The sequence below is a fragment of the Apostichopus japonicus genome, chromosome 17, assembly GCF_037975245.1.
Source record: "Apostichopus japonicus isolate 1M-3 chromosome 17, ASM3797524v1, whole genome shotgun sequence".
Taxonomy (NCBI): Eukaryota; Metazoa; Echinodermata; class Holothuroidea; order Aspidochirotida; family Stichopodidae; genus Apostichopus; species Apostichopus japonicus.
This window is the reverse complement of record NC_092577.1, coordinates 17,350,649-17,369,757: the sequence shown is the minus strand read 5'-3', so window position 1 is coordinate 17,369,757 and position 19,109 is coordinate 17,350,649. Positions and strand designations below refer to the sequence as shown.

Here is a 19,109-nt window from a genome sequence, read left to right as displayed (position 1 = left end):
CTCATCGTCGTGGCAACATAGTGTTATCAATTATGAAAATAAAAGCCTGCGGCACCCAGTATTCCCAGGCGGTCACCCATCCAAGTACTGACTGCGCTCTACGTTGCTTGACTTCGGTGATCGGACGAGAACCGGTATAGTCAACGTGATATGGCCGTAGACATTCCAAGAGGTGAAATGTAGGCTACTTGTCTGGTAGGTTATGATCAGTGGATTTAATATATATATTATACATGAATGGATTTAATATATATTATGTTAATCTATATTTTACATATATATGTAGAAAATTCGAATATATAAAAACAAACGAGGTATTTATTAATATATTCGATTTTCAAATCGCTTTCCTCGTGGCAAGACACTTTCCTTGTGGAAAGACAATGAAGGCCATTTCAATTTCTCATCGTCGTGGCAACATAGTGTTATCAATTATGAAAATAAAAGCCTACGGCACCCAGTATTCCCAGGCGGTCACCCATCCAAGTACTGACTGCGCTCTACGTTGCTTGACTTCGGTGATCGGACGAGAACCGGTATAGTCAACGTGATATGGCCGTAGACATTCCAAGAGGTGAAATGTAGGCTACTTGTCTGGTAGGTTATGATCAGTGGATTTAATATATATATTATACATGAATGGATTTAATATATATTATGTTAATCTATATTTTACATATATATCTAGAAAATTCTAATATATAAAAACAAACGAGGTATTTATTAATATATTCGATTTTCAAATCGCTTTCCTCGTGGCAAGACACTTTCCTTGTGGAAAGACAATGAAGGCCATTTCAATTTGTCATCGTCGTGGCAACATAGTGTTATCAATTATGAAAATAAAAGCCTGCGGCACCCAGTATTCCCAGGCGGTCACCCATCCAAGTACTGACTGCGCTCTACGTTGCTTGACTTCGGTGATCGGACGAGAACCGGTATAGTCAACGTGATATGGCCGTAGACATTCCAAGAGGTGAAATGTAGGCTACTTGTCTGGTAGGTTATGATTAGTGGATTTAATATATATATTATACATGAATGGATTTAATATATATTATGTTAATCTATATTTTACATCTATATGTAGAAAATTCGAATATATAAAAACAAACGAGTTATTTATTAATATATTCGATTTTCAAATCGCTTTCCTCGTGGCAAGACACTTTCCTTGTGGAAAGACAATGAAGGCCATTTCAATTTGTCATCGTCGTGGCAACATAGTGTTATCAATTATGAAAATAAAAGCCTGCGGCACCCAGTATTCCCAGGCGGTCACCCATCCAAGTACTGACTGCGCTCTACGTTGCTTGACTTCGGTGATCGGACGAGAACCGGTATAGTCAACGTGATATGGCCGTAGACATTCCAAGAGGTGAAATGTAGGCTACTTGTCTGGTAGGTTATGATCAGTGGATTTAATATATATATTATACATGAATGGATTTAATATATATTATGTTAATCTATATTTTACATATATATCTAGAAAATTCTAATATATAAAAACAAACGAGGTATTTATTAATATATTCGATTTTCAAATCGCTTTCCTCGTGGCAAGACACTTTCCTTGTGGAAAGACAATGAAGGCCATTTCAATTTCTCATCGTCGTGGCAACATAGTGTTATCAATTATGAAAATAAAAGCCTACGGCACCCAGTATTCCCAGGCGGTCACCCATCCAAGTACTGACTGCGCTCTACGTTGCTTGACTTCGGTGATCGGACGAGAACCGGTATAGTCATCGTGATGTGGCCGTAGACATTCCAAGAGGCGAAATGTAGGCTAGTTGTCTGGTAGGTTATGATTAGTGGATTTAATATATATATTATACATGAATGGATTTAATATATATTATGTTAATCTATATTTTACATCTATATGTAGAAAATTCGAATATATAAAAACAAACGAGTTATTTATTAATATATTCGATTTTCAAATCGCTTTCCTCGTGGCAAGACACTTTCCTTGTGGAAAGACAATGAAGGCCATTTCAATTTCTCATCGTCGTGGCAACATAGTGTTATCAATTATGAAAATAAAAGCCTGCGGCACCCAGTATTCCCAGGCGGTCACCCATCCAAGTACTGACTGCGCTCTACGTTGCTTGACTTCGGTGATCGGACGAGAACCGGTATAGTCATCGTGATGTGGCCGTAGACATAAAAAGAGGTCAATGTAGGCCATTTCAATTTCTCATCATCGTCGTGTTATCAATTATGAAAATAAAAGCCTACGGCACCCAGTATTCCCAGGCGGTCACCCATCCAAGTACTGACTGCGCTCTACGTTGCTTGACTTCGGTGATCGGACGAGAACCGGTATAGTCAACGTGATGTGGCCGTAGACATAACAAGAGGTCAATGTAGGCCATTTCAATTTCTCATCATCGTCGTGTTATCAATTATGAAAGTAAAAGCCTACGGCACCCAGTATTCCCAGGCGGTCACCCATCCAAGTACTGACTGCGCTCTACGTTGCTTGACTTCGGTGATCGGACGAGAACCGGTATAGTCAACGTGATGTGGCCGTAGACATAACAAGAGGTCAATGTAGGCCATTTCAATTTCTCATCGTCGTGGCAACATAGTGTTATCAATTATGAAAATAAAAGCCTGCGGCACCCAGTATTCCCCCAGGCGGTCACCCATCCAAGTACTGACTGCGCTCTACGTTGCTTGACTTCGGTGATCGGACGAGAACCGGTATAGTCAACGTGATATGGCCGTAGACATTCCAAGAGGTGAAATGTAGGCTACTTGTCTGGTAGGTTATAATCAGTGGATTTAATATATATATTATACATGAATGGATTTAATATATATTATGTTAATCTATATTTTACATATATATCTAGAAAATTCTAATATATAAAAACAAACGAGGTATTTATTAATATATTCGATTTTCAAATCGCTTTCCTCGTGGCAAGACACTTTCCTTGTGGAAAGACAATGAAGGCCATTTCAATTTCTCATCGTCGTGGCAACATAGTGTTATCAATTATGAAAATAAAAGCCTGCGGCACCCAGTATTCCCAGGCGGTCACCCATCCAAGTACTGACTGCGCTCTACGTTGCTTGACTTCGGTGATCGGACGAGAACCGGTATAGTCAACGTGATATGGCCGTAGACATTCCAAGAGGTGAAATGTAGGCTACTTGTCTGGTAGGTTATGATCAGTGGATTTAATATATAAATTATACATGAATGGATTTAATATATATTATGTTAATCTATATTTGACATATATCTAGAAAATTCTAATATATAAAAACAAACGAGGTATTTATTAATATATTCGATTTTCAAATCGCTTTCCTTGTGGCAAGACACTTTCCTTGTGGAAAGACAATGAAGGCCATTTCAATTTCTCATCGTCGTGGCAACATAGTGTTATCAATTATGAAAATAAAAGCCTACGGCACCCAGTATTCCCAGGCGGTCACCCATCCAAGTACTGACTGCGCTCTACGTTGCTTGACTTCGGTGATCGGACGAGAACCGGTATAGTCATCGTGATGTGGCCGTAGACATTCCAAGAGGCGAAATGTAGGCTAGTTGTCTGGTAGGTTATGATTAGTGGATTTAATATATATATTTATTTATTTATTTATTTGTTTTTCCACAGAAGTACAAAGCGGAGGGAAGTCTTCCATAAAGCTTAAAAGCTTAACAAAGTGGAAGACTCCCTAAAGAAAAAAAAAATATGAATAAATACAAATTGAATGTTTGTTACATAATGAACAGAAACTGCTGAAGTAAATAACTCATTTACATAATTTAATATGATGATATCAATTCTTTTTTTAAACATTTCTTAAATGAATTCTTTGTAGCCTTAGATTTAACGGTATTGCTTAATGAGTTCCATAACTTAGTTGCACGGTTGCGAAAGCTGCGTGTACCTAATTTCGTATGATAGAAGTTGCAATGAGCATTTTGTCTATTTCGGGTATTATAATTGTATAATTCTACATTAATTGTATAGAAATTATGAAAGGAACCCGGAAGTAGCCCATGCCATGCTTTATACGTAAATACAGCAAGTTGTAGCCTTATAATATCATTTAATTTCAGCAGGTTTTGACCTTTAAACAATGGACTAGTATGCTGACGAAATGCAGCATGTGTTATGTTACGTATTGCGCCTTTTTGTAGTTTATTGAGACGGTCAAGACAAGTTATGTTAGCACCAGACCAAATAATAGAACAGTAGGACAGATGAGGTAGAATGAGCGTATTATAAATCATTCTTAGAATGTGTGTCGGTAGGAAATGTTTTATTATAGCGAGTATACCAATGTTCCTTGCGACCTTAGAACAGATTGCTGAAATATGTTGTTGCCAACTTAGTTTTGAATCAATATATACACCTAAAAATTTTATGTAGTCAACATTGTTAATTGGTGTACCATTCATATTAATGTTGTGAACTTGAGGAGGGTTGTTGGATGAATTAAAAACAATGTAGTGTGTCTTGTTGACATTGATAGAAAGCTTGTTTGACCGAAACCAGTTACTAAACTTTTCTAGTTCATTAGATACAGTAATAGGTAGGATGCTAATGTTGTCAGAGTCAAAAAAAATAGTGGTGTCATCAGCAAACAAAGTAACTTTTGCAATATTGGACACTTGACATATGTCGTTTACATAAATAATGAATAACAGAGGTCCCAGGATAGATCCCTGTGGTACACCACAAGGGACTTGGGCAAGATCAGAGTTATGTGACTTATACGCAGTAAATTGGTGACGGTGAGATAGGTAGCTGTCGAACCAATTCAGAGTAGTACCTCTTATACCATTAAAGTGCATCTTATTCAGTAAAATAGAATGATTAATGGTATCAAACGCTTTACTTAAGTCTAGGAATACACCAATGCAAGTCTTACGTTGATCAAGTTTACTGTAGAGATTATCAATTGCATCTGCCAGGGCGAGCTCAGTGGAGTGATTGTATCGAAATCCGTACTGTTGTTTATTAAGAATGTTGTGTTTGTCCAAGAATCTACAAATACGATTAAACAATAGTCTTTCTATAAGTTTCGCAAAACAAGAGAGTAACGATATTGGCCGGTAATTTTCATATGCATTGTTCTGGCCATTTTTGTAAATTGGTAAGACTTTAGCAATTTTTAACTTGTCTGGAAAGACACCTGTATTAAATGATAGGTTACAAATATGGGCAAGTGGTGTGACAATATACTTAGCGGCCTGTTTGATAATATCAGGACTGAAATCGTCATATCCTGCAGCCTTTTTGGGTTTAATTGCAGTGTTGATCGTTTTCAGTAATTCTTCTTCTGTCACGGGGAATATGAACACAGAGTTTGGGTTGGGATTTCTGCTTTTATGCAAAAAAATCTCAGCTTTTTCAAGGGGTTTAATCTTGCTGGCCAGTGAAGGGCCTACATTTACAAAGTAATTGTTAAAACCATTAGCAATTTCCTGGTTGTCTGTGACAACGTTTTGGTTATGGTGAAAGGCCGTAGGATATGACGATTGACTGGCATTTTTATGTAAGAGTTCATTGACTGTTTTCCAGGTACCATTAATGTTATTATTGCTCTCGATAAATTTACTGTGAAAGTATAGTTTCTTTGATGTTCTGATAATATTTGTTAATTTATTTCGATAAATAAGGTATACCTTCTTGTTATTCGATGTTGGATCCTTTAATTGGCGTCTATACAATTGATTTTTCTTTTTTATTGATTTTAATATACCACTAGTAATCCAAGGATGTCTCTTTTTACGTTTCTTCCTTACATTAATAACCTGCACTGGAAAACAGTCATTGTACATATCACTAAAATGATGAAAAAATACATTATAGGATACATTAGCATCCTTTTCATTAAGAACATCATCCCATTGCTTACATTCTAATTGGGAAATAAAATTACTGATATTATTTATATTGTAATTACGAATACGTTTACTATCTCTATTATAGATTCTAAGTCTTGAATTATTGTCAAGGAAGATGGGAAAGTGGTCGGTAATATCGGTTACAAATATGCCTGAGTTAATTGCAGAATTATCATTAGTAAATATGTTATCAATTAAAGTAGACGATGTACTTGCAACACGGGTAGGATTTGTTATTGCTGGATAAAAATTATTCGAGAAAGCTAAGTTGAGGAAATCTGTAGATAAGTGGTCGTCAAGTAAGTTAATGTTGAAATCACCCATGATATAAGAATTACTACGTGATTCTGTTAATTTGCCATAAATGTTTTGCACATGAAAATAAAAGTCGTCATAAGAACCCGTCGGTGGTCTATAAATAATACCAATAACGTAATGCTTACTGCCATTTTGGGGTGTGATCTCTATGAAAAGAGACTCAATTGAGTCATTAAATACAGAGAGATCGTCTCTGCATTTGTAATTATAGTTCTTTTTAATGTATAAACAAACCCCACCTCCCCTTCTTTTATGGCGGTGTTTTTCTACAAGTCGATAATTATTAATATTGATGATGGATGTATTATTATTGTCATTCAACCAAGTTTCCGTAAAGCCCATGATCGAGAATTCGTTATTAAGTAATGAGATGAAAGTGGTAATATTATCAAAATTTTTGTTAAGACTCCTACTGTTCATATTGAAAATGGTAAGACCATTACTAGGGGGTAAATTATTATACTTATCGATGTTATAATACTCACAGGAAATATTATCCCTTGTTTCTATTTTGTTTTTTGTTGGATCCATTAAAACAAGAAAGAGTATGATGACGATGACGATATAGAAGTGAGGTTTGATTGTTTTTGCTTGTTACGGTTCTTGCCTTGCTAAGGTTTGGTGTTGGTATTTTCTTCTTGTGTCTTACAAAAATGAAGTTGTCCTCATCCAAAGACATCTGCCTTTTAAGGTGTGCCATAGAGTCATTTACAGTTTCAGTGGTGTCTCCATTACTTCCTGGTTTGTAGTCGGGTTTTCTTTGTAGTCGGGATTTCTGTGCTTCGTCGGTGGGATTTTTCTTGGTCGCTGTGGTCGTAGCCTTCGCTTTCTTGGGAGATTTCGGTTGTTTCTGCTGTGGCTGGGTGTTGGTAGGCAGAGTCTCCTCAATTTGGTCCTTGTTCCGGTTGGCTTGATCTACCGTGTCAGGAGGTTGCACTGTGGGTTGAGCTGGTGGGCCCCCGGGAACTGTTTCCTTGTTGGCGCTCTCAGTGACGTTAGAAGGTTCAGTTTCTGTGTCCATCTCACCATTGTCTGAAGGCTTCTCTGGTTCGACATCGTTATCTTCCTCAGGTGGTTGCTCCGTGCATAGGAAACTTTTATGACCAAAGTTTTGGCATCTAAAGCACTTTATCCTAGGGCAACGGCTCTCCGTGTGGCCCTGGTTATTACATTCTCTACATACGTACTGGGGACATTCTTTCATGACATGGGTGTCGCTCAAGCAGTTGTTACAGACTTTAGATTGGCTGTTGTGTTTAAGTCTTAGATGTACACCAGCAATCGTAATTGCGTAGGGCAGGCTTTTGGCATTATTTGGCAACTGTACTCTTACGAATCGAATACCGTTTTCCACGTCTGGATAGTCGGAATAGTATTTTCGCGTCCATTTGGATTTAATTGAGCATCCGTATTCCTCTAGCTTAGCCGAAAGTTCTTCGTCAGAAATGTAACAGGGTACCCCAAAAAGACTCACCGTTAGTATAAATTTTTCCACTCCGGTAACATTACAATGGTCGCCTTTAATATTAAGGCCGGTTTCCTGGATAAGTTCCGCATCAGATTCATTCTTCAATGTCACAATCCAGTGCCCTGACGTCTTAACACATCCCACAATTCTATTATTCCCAAGATCCTCAGATATCGATTTCAGTATGTCTCCATAGCTATGTCCATTGTCAAATACCCTAACACTGTTAGTTTTCAAACGTTGTATTGATGGTTTCGCGGAACCCATGTTCGCACTAGCACACGCCTTGGCGGCCTTCGTCGCCTTGGCGACTTCAAAAATTACCTACAAAACTCCTACAGTTTAACGGTCCAAAATGAAACACAGTAATAAAAACCCGCTAGCATCCAAGAACTTGGATGTTGCAGGTTGAAGAAAACGTGGAACAAGTAAGTTCGAAAAAAGTAACAAAGAAAACAGCTAACAAGGAGCACAACCAACCGCGCCACGACTGTATCACACTGTATCCACTGTATCACACTGTATCACACCACGACATATATTATACATGAATGGATTTAATATATATTATGTTAATCTATATTTTACATCTATATGTAGAAAATTCTAATATATAAAAACAAACGAGTTATTTATTAATATATTCGATTTTCAAATCGCTTTCCTCGTGGCAAGACACTTTCCTTGTGGAAAGACAATGAAGGCCATTTCAATTTCTCATCGTCGTGGCAACATAGTGTTATCAATTATGAAAATAAAAGCCTGCGGCACCCAGTATTCCCAGGCGGTCACCCATCCAAGTACTGACTGCGCTCTACGTTGCTTGACTTCGGTGATCGGACGAGAACCGGTATAGTCAACGTGATATGGCCGTAGACATTCCAAGAGGTGAAATGTAGGCTACTTGTCTGGTAGGTTATGATCAGTGGATTTAATATATATATTATACATGAATGGATTTAATATATATTATGTTAATCTATATTTTACATATATATGTAGAAAATTCTAATATATAAAAACAAACGAGGTATTTATTAATATATTCGATTTTCAAATCGCTTTCCTCGTGGCAAGACACTTTCCTTGTGGAAAGACAATGAAGGCCATTTCAATTTCTCATCGTCGTGGCAACATAGTGTTATCAATTATGAAAATAAAAGCCTACGGCACCCAGTATTCCCAGGCGGTCACCCATCCAAGTACTGACTGCGCTCTACGTTGCTTGACTTCGGTGATCGGACGAGAACCGGTATAGTCATCGTGATGTGGCCGTAGACATTCCAAGAGGCGAAATGTAGGCTAGTTGTCTGGTAGGTTATGATTAGTGGATTTAATATATATATTATACATGAATGGATTTAATATATATTATGTTAATCTATATTTTACATCTATATGTAGAAAATTCGAATATATAAAAACAAACGAGTTATTTATTAATATATTCGATTTTCAAATCGCTTTCCTCGTGGCAAGACACTTTCCTTGTGGAAAGACAATGAAGGCCATTTCAATTTCTCATCGTCGTGGCAACATAGTGTTATCAATTATGAAAATAAAAGCCTACGGCACCCAGTATTCCCAGGCGGTCACCCATCCAAGTACTGACTGCGCTCTACGTTGCTTGACTTCGGTGATCGGACGAGAACCGGTATAGTCATCGTGATGTGGCCGTAGACATTCCAAGAGGCGAAATGTAGGCTAGTTGTCTGGTAGGTTATGATTAGTGGATTTAATATATATATTATACATGAATGGATTTAATATATATTATGTTAATCTATATTTTACATCTATATGTAGAAAATTCGAATATATAAAAACAAACGAGTTATTTATTAATATATTCGATTTTCAAATCGCTTTCCTCGTGGCAAGACACTTTCCTTGTGGAAAGACAATGAAGGCCATTTCAATTTCTCATCGTCGTGGCAACATAGTGTTATCAATTATGAAAATAAAAGCCTGCGGCACCCAGTATTCCCAGGCGGTCACCCATCCAAGTACTGACTGCGCTCTACGTTGCTTGACTTCGGTGATCGGACGAGAACCGGTATAGTCAACGTGATATGGCCGTAGACATTCCAAGAGGTGAAATGTAGGCTACTTGTCTGGTAGGTTATGATCAGTGGATTTAATATATATATTATACATGAATGGATTTAATATATATTATGTTAATCTATATTTTACATATATATCTAGAAAATTCTAATATATAAAAACAAACGAGGTATTTATTAATATATTCGATTTTCAAATCGCTTTCCTCGTGGCAAGACACTTTCCTTGTGGAAAGACAATGAAGGCCATTTCAATTTCTCATCGTCGTGGCAACATAGTGTTATCAATTATGAAAATAAAAGCCTACGGCACCCAGTATTCCCAGGCGGTCACCCATCCAAGTACTGACTGCGCTCTACGTTGCTTGACTTCGGTGATCGGACGAGAACCGGTATAGTCATCGTGATGTGGCCGTAGACATTCCAAGAGGCGAAATGTAGGCTAGTTGTCTGGTAGGTTATGATCAGTGGATTTAATATATATATTATACATGAATGGATTTAATATATATTATGTTAATCTATATTTTACATATATATCTAGAAAATTCTAATATATAAAAACAAACGAGGTATTTATTAATATATTCGATTTTCAAATCGCTTTCCTCGTGGCAAGACACTTTCCTTGTGGAAAGACAATGAAGGCCATTTCAATTTCTCATCGTCGTGGCAACATAGTGTTATCAATTATGAAAATAAAAGCCTACGGCACCCAGTATTCCCAGGCGGTCACCCATCCAAGTACTGACTGCGCTCTACGTTGCTTGACTTCGGTGATCGGACGAGAACCGGTATAGTCATCGTGATGTGGCCGTAGACATTCCAAGAGGCGAAATGTAGGCTAGTTGTCTGGTAGGTTATGATCAGTGGATTTAATATATATATTATACATGAATGGATTTAATATATATTATGTTAATCTATATTTTACATATATATCTAGAAAATTCTAATATATAAAAACAAACGAGGTATTTATTAATATATTCGATTTTCAAATCGCTTTCCTCGTGGCAAGACACTTTCCTTGTGGAAAGACAATGAAGGCCATTTCAATTTCTCATCGTCGTGGCAACATAGTGTTATCAATTATGAAAATAAAAGCCTACGGCACCCAGTATTCCCAGGCGGTCACCCATCCAAGTACTGACTGCGCTCTACGTTGCTTGACTTCGGTGATCGGACGAGAACCGGTATAGTCATCGTGATGTGGCCGTAGACATAAAAAGAGGTCAATGTAGGCCATTTCAATTTCTCATCATCGTCGTGTTATCAATTATGAAAATAAAAGCCTACGGCACCCAGTATTCCCAGGCGGTCACCCATCCAAGTACTGACTGCGCTCTACGTTGCTTGACTTCGGTGATCGGACGAGAACCGGTATAGTCAACGTGATGTGGCCGTAGACATAACAAGAGGTCAATGTAGGCCATTTCAATTTCTCATCATCGTCGTGTTATCAATTATGAAAGTAAAAGCCTACGGCACCCAGTATTCCCAGGCGGTCACCCATCCAAGTACTGACTGCGCTCTACGTTGCTTGACTTCGGTGATCGGACGAGAACCGGTATAGTCAACGTGATGTGGCCGTAGACATAACAAGAGGTCAATGTAGGCCATTTCAATTTCTCATCGTCGTGGCAACATAGTGTTATCAATTATGAAAATAAAAGCCTGCGGCACCCAGTATTCCCCCAGGCGGTCACCCATCCAAGTACTGACTGCGCTCTACGTTGCTTGACTTCGGTGATCGGACGAGAACCGGTATAGTCAACGTGATATGGCCGTAGACATTCCAAGAGGTGAAATGTAGGCTACTTGTCTGGTAGGTTATAATCAGTGGATTTAATATATATATTATACATGAATGGATTTAATATATATTATGTTAATCTATATTTTACATATATATCTAGAAAATTCTAATATATAAAAACAAACGAGGTATTTATTAATATATTCGATTTTCAAATCGCTTTCCTCGTGGCAAGACACTTTCCTTGTGGAAAGACAATGAAGGCCATTTCAATTTCTCATCGTCGTGGCAACATAGTGTTATCAATTATGAAAATAAAAGCCTGCGGCACCCAGTATTCCCAGGCGGTCACCCATCCAAGTACTGACTGCGCTCTACGTTGCTTGACTTCGGTGATCGGACGAGAACCGGTATAGTCAACGTGATATGGCCGTAGACATTCCAAGAGGTGAAATGTAGGCTACTTGTCTGGTAGGTTATGATCAGTGGATTTAATATATATATTATACATGAATGGATTTAATATATATTATGTTAATCTATATTTTACATATATATCTAGAAAATTCTAATATATAAAAACAAACGAGGTATTTATTAATATATTCGATTTTCAAATCGCTTTCCTCGTGGCAAGACACTTTCCTTGTGGAAAGACAATGAAGGCCATTTCAATTTCTCATCGTCGTGGCAACATAGTGTTATCAATTATGAAAATAAAAGCCTACGGCACCCAGTATTCCCAGGCGGTCACCCATCCAAGTACTGACTGCGCTCTACGTTGCTTGACTTCGGTGATCGGACGAGAACCGGTATAGTCATCGTGATGTGGCCGTAGACATTCCAAGAGGCGAAATGTAGGCTAGTTGTCTGGTAGGTTATGATTAGTGGATTTAATATATATATTATACATGAATGGATTTAATATATATTATGTTAATCTATATTTTACATCTATATGTAGAAAATTCGAATATATAAAAACAAACGAGTTATTTATTAATATATTCGATTTTCAAATCGCTTTCCTCGTGGCAAGACACTTTCCTTGTGGAAAGACAATGAAGGCCATTTCAATTTCTCATCGTCGTGGCAACATAGTGTTATCAATTATGAAAATAAAAGCCTGCGGCACCCAGTATTCCCAGGCGGTCACCCATCCAAGTACTGACTGCGCTCTACGTTGCTTGACTTCGGTGATCGGACGAGAACCGGTATAGTCAACGTGATATGGCCGTAGACATTCCAAGAGGCGAAATGTAGGCTACTTGTCTGGTAGGTTATGATCAGTGGATTTAATATATATATTATACATGAATGGATTTAATATATATTATGTTAATCTATATTTTACATATATATCTAGAAAATTCTAATATATAAAAACAAACGAGGTATTTATTAATATATTCGATTTTCAAATCGCTTTCCTCGTGGCAAGACACTTTCCTTGTGGAAAGACAATGAAGGCCATTTCAATTTCTCATCGTCGTGGCAACATAGTGTTATCAATTATGAAAATAAAAGCCTACGGCACCCAGTATTCCCAGGCGGTCACCCATCCAAGTACTGACTGCGCTCTACGTTGCTTGACTTCGGTGATCGGACGAGAACCGGTATAGTCATCGTGATGTGGCCGTAGACATTCCAAGAGGCGAAATGTAGGCTAGTTGTCTGGTAGGTTATGATTAGTGGATTTAATATATATATTATACATGAATGGATTTAATATATATTATGTTAATCTATATTTTACATCTATATGTAGAAAATTCGAATATATAAAAACAAACGAGTTATTTATTAATATATTCGATTTTCAAATCGCTTTCCTCGTGGCAAGACACTTTCCTTGTGGAAAGACAATGAAGGCCATTTCAATTTGTCATCGTCGTGGCAACATAGTGTTATCAATTATGAAAATAAAAGCCTGCGGCACCCAGTATTCCCAGGCGGTCACCCATCCAAGTACTGACTGCGCTCTACGTTGCTTGACTTCGGTGATCGGACGAGAACCGGTATAGTCAACGTGATGTGGCCGTAGACATAAAAAGAGGTCAATGTAGGCCATTTCAATTTCTCATCATCGTCGTGTTATCAATTATGAAAATAAAAGCCTACGGCACCCAGTATTCCCAGGCGGTCACCCATCCAAGTACTGACAGCGCTCTACGTTGCTTGACATCGGTGATCGGACGAGAACCGGTATAGTCAACGTGATGTGGCCGTAGACATAACAAGAGGTCAATGTAGACCATTTCAATTTCTCATCATCGTCGTGTTATCAATTATGAAAATAAAAGCCTACGGCACCCAGTATTCCCAGGCGGTCACCCATCCAAGTACTGACTGCGCTCTACGTTGCTTGACTTCGGTGATCGGACGAGAACCGGTATAGTCATCGTGATGTGGCCGTAGACATTCCAAGAGGCGAAATGTAGGCTAGTTGTCTGGTAGGTTATGATCAGTGGATTTAATATATATTATACATGAATGGATTTAATATATATTATGTCAATCTGTATTTTACATATATATGTAGACAATTCTAATATATAAAAACAAACGAGTTATTTATTAATATATTCGATTTTCAAATCGCTTTCCTCGTGGCAAGACACTTTCCTTGTGGAAAGACAATGAAGGCCATTTCAATTTGTCATCGTCGTGGCAACATAGTGTTATCAATTATGAAAATAAAAGCCTGCGGCACCCAGTATTCCCAGGCGGTCACCCATCCAAGTACTGACTGCGCTCTACGTTGCTTGACTTCGGTGATCGGACGAGAACCGGTATAGTCAACGTGATGTGGCCGTAGACATAAAAAGAGGTCAATGTAGGCCATTTCAATTTCTCATCATCGTCGTGTTATCAATTATGAAAATAAAAGCCTACGGCACCCAGTATTCCCAGGCGGTCACCCATCCAAGTACTGACTGCGCTCTACGTTGCTTGACATCGGTGATCGGACGAGAACCGGTATAGTCAACGTGATGTGGCCGTAGACATAACAAGAGGTCAATGTAGACCATTTCAATTTCTCATCATCGTCGTGTTATCAATTATGAAAATAAAAGCCTACGGCACCCAGTATTCCCAGGCGGTCACCCATCCAAGTACTGACTGCGCTCTACGTTGCTTGACTTCGGTGATCGGACGAGAACCGGTATAGTCATCGTGATGTGGCCGTAGACATTCCAAGAGGCGAAATGTAGGCTAGTTGTCTGGTAGGTTATGATTAGTGGATTTAATATATATATTATACATGAATGGATTTAATATATATTATGTTAATCTATATTTTACATCTATATGTAGAAAATTCTAATATATAAAAACAAACGAGTTATTTATTAATATATTCGATTTTCAAATCGCTTTCCTCGTGGCAAGACACTTTCCTTGTGGAAAGACAATGAAGGCCATTTCAATTTCTCATCGTCGTGGCAACATAGTGTTATCAATTATGAAAATAAAAGCCTGCGGCACCCAGTATTCCCAGGCGGTCACCCATCCAAGTACTGACTGCGCTCTACGTTGCTTGACTTCGGTGATCGGACGAGAACCGGTATAGTCATCGTGATGTGGCCGTAGACATAAAAAGAGGTCAATGTAGGCCATTTCAATTTCTCATCATCGTCGTGTTATCAATTATGAAAATAAAAGCCTACGGCACCCAGTATTCCCAGGCGGTCACCCATCCAAGTACTGACTGCGCTCTACGTTGCTTGACTTCGGTGATCGGACGAGAACCGGTATAGTCAACGTGATGTGGCCGTAGACATAACAAGAGGTCAATGTAGGCCATTTCAATTTCTCATCATCGTCGTGTTATCAATTATGAAAGTAAAAGCCTACGGCACCCAGTATTCCCAGGCGGTCACCCATCCAAGTACTGACTGCGCTCTACGTTGCTTGACTTCGGTGATCGGACGAGAACCGGTATAGTCAACGTGATGTGGCCGTAGACATAACAAGAGGTCAATGTAGGCCATTTCAATTTCTCATCGTCGTGGCAACATAGTGTTATCAATTATGAAAATAAAAGCCTGCGGCACCCAGTATTCCCCCAGGCGGTCACCCATCCAAGTACTGACTGCGCTCTACGTTGCTTGACTTCGGTGATCGGACGAGAACCGGTATAGTCAACGTGATATGGCCGTAGACATTCCAAGAGGTGAAATGTAGGCTACTTGTCTGGTAGGTTATAATCAGTGGATTTAATATATATATTATACATGAATGGATTTAATATATATTATGTTAATCTATATTTTACATATATATCTAGAAAATTCTAATATATAAAAACAAACGAGGTATTTATTAATATATTCGATTTTCAAATCGCTTTCCTCGTGGCAAGACACTTTCCTTGTGGAAAGACAATGAAGGCCATTTCAATTTCTCATCGTCGTGGCAACATAGTGTTATCAATTATGAAAATAAAAGCCTGCGGCACCCAGTATTCCCAGGCGGTCACCCATCCAAGTACTGACTGCGCTCTACGTTGCTTGACTTCGGTGATCGGACGAGAACCGGTATAGTCAACGTGATATGGCCGTAGACATTCCAAGAGGTGAAATGTAGGCTACTTGTCTGGTAGGTTATGATCAGTGGATTTAATATATATATTATACATGAATGGATTTAATATATATTATGTTAATCTATATTTTACATATATATCTAGAAAATTCTAATATATAAAAACAAACGAGGTATTTATTAATATATTCGATTTTCAAATCGCTTTCCTCGTGGCAAGACACTTTCCTTGTGGAAAGACAATGAAGGCCATTTCAATTTCTCATCGTCGTGGCAACATAGTGTTATCAATTATGAAAATAAAAGCCTACGGCACCCAGTATTCCCAGGCGGTCACCCATCCAAGTACTGACTGCGCTCTACGTTGCTTGACTTCGGTGATCGGACGAGAACCGGTATAGTCAACGTGATGTGGCCGTAGACATAACAAGAGGTCAATGTAGGCCATTTCAATTTCTCATCGTCGTGGCAACATAGTGTTATCAATTATGAAAATAAAAGCCTACGGCACCCAGTATTCCCAGGCGGTCACCCATCCAAGTACTGACTGCGCTCTACGTTGCTTGACTTCGGTGATCGGACGAGAACCGGTATAGTCATCGTGATGTGGCCGTAGACATTCCAAGAGGCGAAATGTAGGCTAGTTGTCTGGTAGGTTATGATTAGTGGATTTAATATATATATTTATTTATTTGTTTTTCCACAGAAGTACAAAGCGGAGGGAAGTCTTCCATAAAGCTTAAAAGCTTAACAAAGTGGAAGACTCCCTAAAGAAAAAAAAAAAATGAATAAATACAAATTGAATGTTTGTTACATAATGAACAGAAACTGCTGAAGTAAATAACTCATTTACATAATTTAATATGATGATATCAATTCTTTTTTTAAACATTTCTTAAATGAATTCTTTGTAGCCTTAGATTTAACGGTATTGCTTAATGAGTTCCATAACTTAGTTGCACGGTTGCGAAAGCTGCGTGTACCTAATTTCGTATGATAGAAGTTGCAATGAGCATTTTGTCTATTTCGGGTATTATAATTGTATAATTCTACATTAATTGTATAGAAATTATGAAAGGAACCCGGAAGTAGCCCATGCCATGCTTTATACGTAAATACAGCAAGTTGTAGCCTTATAATATCATTTAATTTCAGCAGGTTTTGACCTTTAAACAATGGACTAGTATGCTGACGAAATGCAGCATGTGTTATGTTACGTATTGCGCCTTTTTGTAGTTTATTGAGACGGTCAAGACAAGTTATGTTAGCACCAGACCAAATAATAGAACAGTAGGACAGATGAGGTAGAATGAGCGTATTATAAATCATTCTTAGAATGTGTGTCGGTAGGAAATGTTTTATTATAGCGAGTATACCAATGTTCCTTGCGACCTTAGAACAGATTGCTGAAATATGTTGTTGCCAACTTAGTTTTGAATCAATATATACACCTAAAAATTTTATGTAGTCAACATTGTTAATTGGTGTACCATTCATATTAATGTTGTGAACTTGAGGAGGGTTGTTGGATGAATTAAAAACAATGTAGTGTGTCTTGTTGACATTGATAGAAAGCTTGTTTGACCGAAACCAGTTACTAAACTTTTCTAGTTCATTAGATACAGTAATAGGTAGGATGCTAATGTTGTCAGAGTCAAAAAAAATAGTGGTGTCATCAGCAAACAAAGTAACTTTTGCAATATTGGACACTTGACATATGTCGTTTACATAAATAATGAATAACAGAGGTCCCAGGATAGATCCCTGTGGTACACCACAAGGGACTTGGGCAAGATCAGAGTTATGTGACTTATACGCAGTAAATTGGTGACGGTGAGATAGGTAGCTGTCGAACCAATTCAGAGTAGTACCTCTTATACCATTAAAGTGCATCTTATTCAGTAAAATAGAATGATTAATGGTATCAAACGCTTTACTTAAGTCTAGGAATACACCAATGCAAGTCTTACGTTGATCAAGTTTACTGTAGAGATTATCAATTGCATCTGCCAGGGCGAGCTCAGTGGAGTGATTGTATCGAAATCCGTACTGTTGTTTATTAAGAATGTTGTGTTTGTCCAAGAATCTACAAATACGATTAAACAATAGTCTTTCTATAAGTTTCGCAAAACAAGAGAGTAACGATATTGGCCGGTAATTTTCATATGCATTGTTCTGGCCATTTTTGTAAATTGGTAAGACTTTAGCAATTTTTAACTTGTCTGGAAAGACACCTGTATTAAATGATAGGTTACAAATATGGGCAAGTGGTGTGACAATATACTTAGCGGCCTGTTTGATAATATCAGGACTGAAATCGTCATATCCTGCAGCCTTTTTGGGTTTAATTGCAGTGTTGATCGTTTTCAGTAATTCTTCTTCTGTCACGGGGAATATGAACACAGAGTTTGGGTTGGGATTTCTGCTTTTATGCAAAAAAATCTCAGCTTTTTCAAGGGGTTTAATCTTGCTGGCCAGTGAAGGGCCTACATTTACAAAGTAATTGTTAAAACCATTAGCAATTTCCTGGTTGTCTGTGACAACGTTTTGGTTATGGTGAAAGGCCGTAGGATATGACGATTGACTGGCATTTTTATGTAAGAGTTCATTGACTGTTTTCCAGGTACCATTAATGTTATTATTGCTCTCGATAAATTTACTGTGAAAGTATAGTTTCTTTGATGTTCTGATAATATTTGTTAATTTATTTCGATAAATAAGGTATACCTTCTTGTTATTCGATGTTGGATCCTTTAATTGGCGTCTATACAATTGATTTTTCTTTTTTATTGATTTTAATATACCACTAGTAATCCAAGGATGTCTCTTTTTACGTTTCTTCCTTACATTAATAACCTGCACTGGAAAACAGTCATTGTACATATCACTAAAATGATGAAAAAATACATTATAGGATACATTAGCATCCTTTTCATTAAGAACATCATCCCATTGCTTACATTCTAATTGGGAAATAAAATTACTGATATTATTTATATTGTAATTACGAATACGTTTACTATCTCTATTATAGATTCTAAGTCTTGAATTATTGTCAAGGAAGAT

The 19,109-nt window shown here is 37.8% G+C and overlaps 17 non-coding genes and 21 pseudogenes across 17 annotated transcripts; all 38 read right to left on the bottom strand.

Moving 5' to 3' along the window:
• Positions 1-43: 43 nt before the first annotated feature.
• Positions 44-162, bottom strand: LOC139955709 (5S ribosomal RNA). Its single transcript, XR_011788941.1, has one exon. It is a non-coding gene; the product is annotated as a 5S ribosomal RNA (ribosomal RNA).
• A 283-nt stretch (positions 163-445) lies between these two features.
• LOC139956454 (5S ribosomal RNA) lies at positions 446-564 on the bottom strand. Its single transcript, XR_011789378.1, has one exon. It is a non-coding gene; the product is annotated as a 5S ribosomal RNA (ribosomal RNA).
• A 283-nt stretch (positions 565-847) lies between these two features.
• Positions 848-966, bottom strand: LOC139955708 (5S ribosomal RNA). The gene has a single exon (XR_011788940.1). It is a non-coding gene; the product is annotated as a 5S ribosomal RNA (ribosomal RNA).
• Positions 967-1,249: 283 nt separating this feature from the next.
• LOC139955707 (5S ribosomal RNA) lies at positions 1,250-1,368 on the bottom strand. The gene has a single exon (XR_011788939.1). It is a non-coding gene; the product is annotated as a 5S ribosomal RNA (ribosomal RNA).
• Positions 1,369-1,651: 283 nt separating this feature from the next.
• On the bottom strand, positions 1,652-1,770 carry LOC139956288 (5S ribosomal RNA; annotated as a pseudogene).
• Positions 1,771-2,053: 283 nt separating this feature from the next.
• On the bottom strand, positions 2,054-2,172 carry LOC139956992 (5S ribosomal RNA; annotated as a pseudogene).
• Positions 2,173-2,240: 68 nt separating this feature from the next.
• LOC139955347 (5S ribosomal RNA) lies at positions 2,241-2,359 on the bottom strand. The gene has a single exon (XR_011788590.1). It is a non-coding gene; the product is annotated as a 5S ribosomal RNA (ribosomal RNA).
• Positions 2,360-2,427: 68 nt separating this feature from the next.
• On the bottom strand, positions 2,428-2,546 carry LOC139955346 (5S ribosomal RNA). Its single transcript, XR_011788589.1, has one exon. It is a non-coding gene; the product is annotated as a 5S ribosomal RNA (ribosomal RNA).
• A 76-nt stretch (positions 2,547-2,622) lies between these two features.
• Positions 2,623-2,743, bottom strand: LOC139957183 (5S ribosomal RNA; annotated as a pseudogene).
• Positions 2,744-3,026: 283 nt separating this feature from the next.
• LOC139955705 (5S ribosomal RNA) lies at positions 3,027-3,145 on the bottom strand. The gene has a single exon (XR_011788937.1). It is a non-coding gene; the product is annotated as a 5S ribosomal RNA (ribosomal RNA).
• Positions 3,146-3,426: 281 nt separating this feature from the next.
• Positions 3,427-3,545, bottom strand: LOC139956287 (5S ribosomal RNA; annotated as a pseudogene).
• A 4,884-nt stretch (positions 3,546-8,429) lies between these two features.
• On the bottom strand, positions 8,430-8,548 carry LOC139955704 (5S ribosomal RNA). The gene has a single exon (XR_011788936.1). It is a non-coding gene; the product is annotated as a 5S ribosomal RNA (ribosomal RNA).
• Positions 8,549-8,831: 283 nt separating this feature from the next.
• On the bottom strand, positions 8,832-8,950 carry LOC139956285 (5S ribosomal RNA; annotated as a pseudogene).
• A 283-nt stretch (positions 8,951-9,233) lies between these two features.
• LOC139956284 (5S ribosomal RNA) lies at positions 9,234-9,352 on the bottom strand (annotated as a pseudogene).
• A 283-nt stretch (positions 9,353-9,635) lies between these two features.
• LOC139955703 (5S ribosomal RNA) lies at positions 9,636-9,754 on the bottom strand. The gene has a single exon (XR_011788935.1). It is a non-coding gene; the product is annotated as a 5S ribosomal RNA (ribosomal RNA).
• Positions 9,755-10,037: 283 nt separating this feature from the next.
• On the bottom strand, positions 10,038-10,156 carry LOC139956283 (5S ribosomal RNA; annotated as a pseudogene).
• A 283-nt stretch (positions 10,157-10,439) lies between these two features.
• On the bottom strand, positions 10,440-10,558 carry LOC139956282 (5S ribosomal RNA; annotated as a pseudogene).
• A 283-nt stretch (positions 10,559-10,841) lies between these two features.
• Positions 10,842-10,960, bottom strand: LOC139956281 (5S ribosomal RNA; annotated as a pseudogene).
• Positions 10,961-11,028: 68 nt separating this feature from the next.
• On the bottom strand, positions 11,029-11,147 carry LOC139955345 (5S ribosomal RNA). The gene has a single exon (XR_011788588.1). It is a non-coding gene; the product is annotated as a 5S ribosomal RNA (ribosomal RNA).
• A 68-nt stretch (positions 11,148-11,215) lies between these two features.
• On the bottom strand, positions 11,216-11,334 carry LOC139955344 (5S ribosomal RNA). The gene has a single exon (XR_011788587.1). It is a non-coding gene; the product is annotated as a 5S ribosomal RNA (ribosomal RNA).
• A 76-nt stretch (positions 11,335-11,410) lies between these two features.
• LOC139957182 (5S ribosomal RNA) lies at positions 11,411-11,531 on the bottom strand (annotated as a pseudogene).
• Positions 11,532-11,814: 283 nt separating this feature from the next.
• LOC139955702 (5S ribosomal RNA) lies at positions 11,815-11,933 on the bottom strand. Its single transcript, XR_011788934.1, has one exon. It is a non-coding gene; the product is annotated as a 5S ribosomal RNA (ribosomal RNA).
• Positions 11,934-12,216: 283 nt separating this feature from the next.
• On the bottom strand, positions 12,217-12,335 carry LOC139956280 (5S ribosomal RNA; annotated as a pseudogene).
• Positions 12,336-12,618: 283 nt separating this feature from the next.
• On the bottom strand, positions 12,619-12,737 carry LOC139955701 (5S ribosomal RNA). The gene has a single exon (XR_011788933.1). It is a non-coding gene; the product is annotated as a 5S ribosomal RNA (ribosomal RNA).
• Positions 12,738-13,020: 283 nt separating this feature from the next.
• LOC139956279 (5S ribosomal RNA) lies at positions 13,021-13,139 on the bottom strand (annotated as a pseudogene).
• A 283-nt stretch (positions 13,140-13,422) lies between these two features.
• On the bottom strand, positions 13,423-13,541 carry LOC139956587 (5S ribosomal RNA; annotated as a pseudogene).
• A 68-nt stretch (positions 13,542-13,609) lies between these two features.
• LOC139957042 (5S ribosomal RNA) lies at positions 13,610-13,728 on the bottom strand (annotated as a pseudogene).
• A 68-nt stretch (positions 13,729-13,796) lies between these two features.
• Positions 13,797-13,915, bottom strand: LOC139956278 (5S ribosomal RNA; annotated as a pseudogene).
• Positions 13,916-14,196: 281 nt separating this feature from the next.
• LOC139956586 (5S ribosomal RNA) lies at positions 14,197-14,315 on the bottom strand (annotated as a pseudogene).
• Positions 14,316-14,383: 68 nt separating this feature from the next.
• On the bottom strand, positions 14,384-14,502 carry LOC139956481 (5S ribosomal RNA; annotated as a pseudogene).
• A 68-nt stretch (positions 14,503-14,570) lies between these two features.
• On the bottom strand, positions 14,571-14,689 carry LOC139956276 (5S ribosomal RNA; annotated as a pseudogene).
• Positions 14,690-14,972: 283 nt separating this feature from the next.
• Positions 14,973-15,091, bottom strand: LOC139956991 (5S ribosomal RNA; annotated as a pseudogene).
• Positions 15,092-15,159: 68 nt separating this feature from the next.
• On the bottom strand, positions 15,160-15,278 carry LOC139955343 (5S ribosomal RNA). The gene has a single exon (XR_011788586.1). It is a non-coding gene; the product is annotated as a 5S ribosomal RNA (ribosomal RNA).
• A 68-nt stretch (positions 15,279-15,346) lies between these two features.
• LOC139955342 (5S ribosomal RNA) lies at positions 15,347-15,465 on the bottom strand. The gene has a single exon (XR_011788585.1). It is a non-coding gene; the product is annotated as a 5S ribosomal RNA (ribosomal RNA).
• Positions 15,466-15,541: 76 nt separating this feature from the next.
• Positions 15,542-15,662, bottom strand: LOC139957180 (5S ribosomal RNA; annotated as a pseudogene).
• Positions 15,663-15,945: 283 nt separating this feature from the next.
• Positions 15,946-16,064, bottom strand: LOC139955700 (5S ribosomal RNA). The gene has a single exon (XR_011788932.1). It is a non-coding gene; the product is annotated as a 5S ribosomal RNA (ribosomal RNA).
• A 283-nt stretch (positions 16,065-16,347) lies between these two features.
• Positions 16,348-16,466, bottom strand: LOC139955341 (5S ribosomal RNA). Its single transcript, XR_011788584.1, has one exon. It is a non-coding gene; the product is annotated as a 5S ribosomal RNA (ribosomal RNA).
• A 76-nt stretch (positions 16,467-16,542) lies between these two features.
• LOC139956274 (5S ribosomal RNA) lies at positions 16,543-16,661 on the bottom strand (annotated as a pseudogene).
• Positions 16,662-19,109: the final 2,448 nt, after the last annotated feature.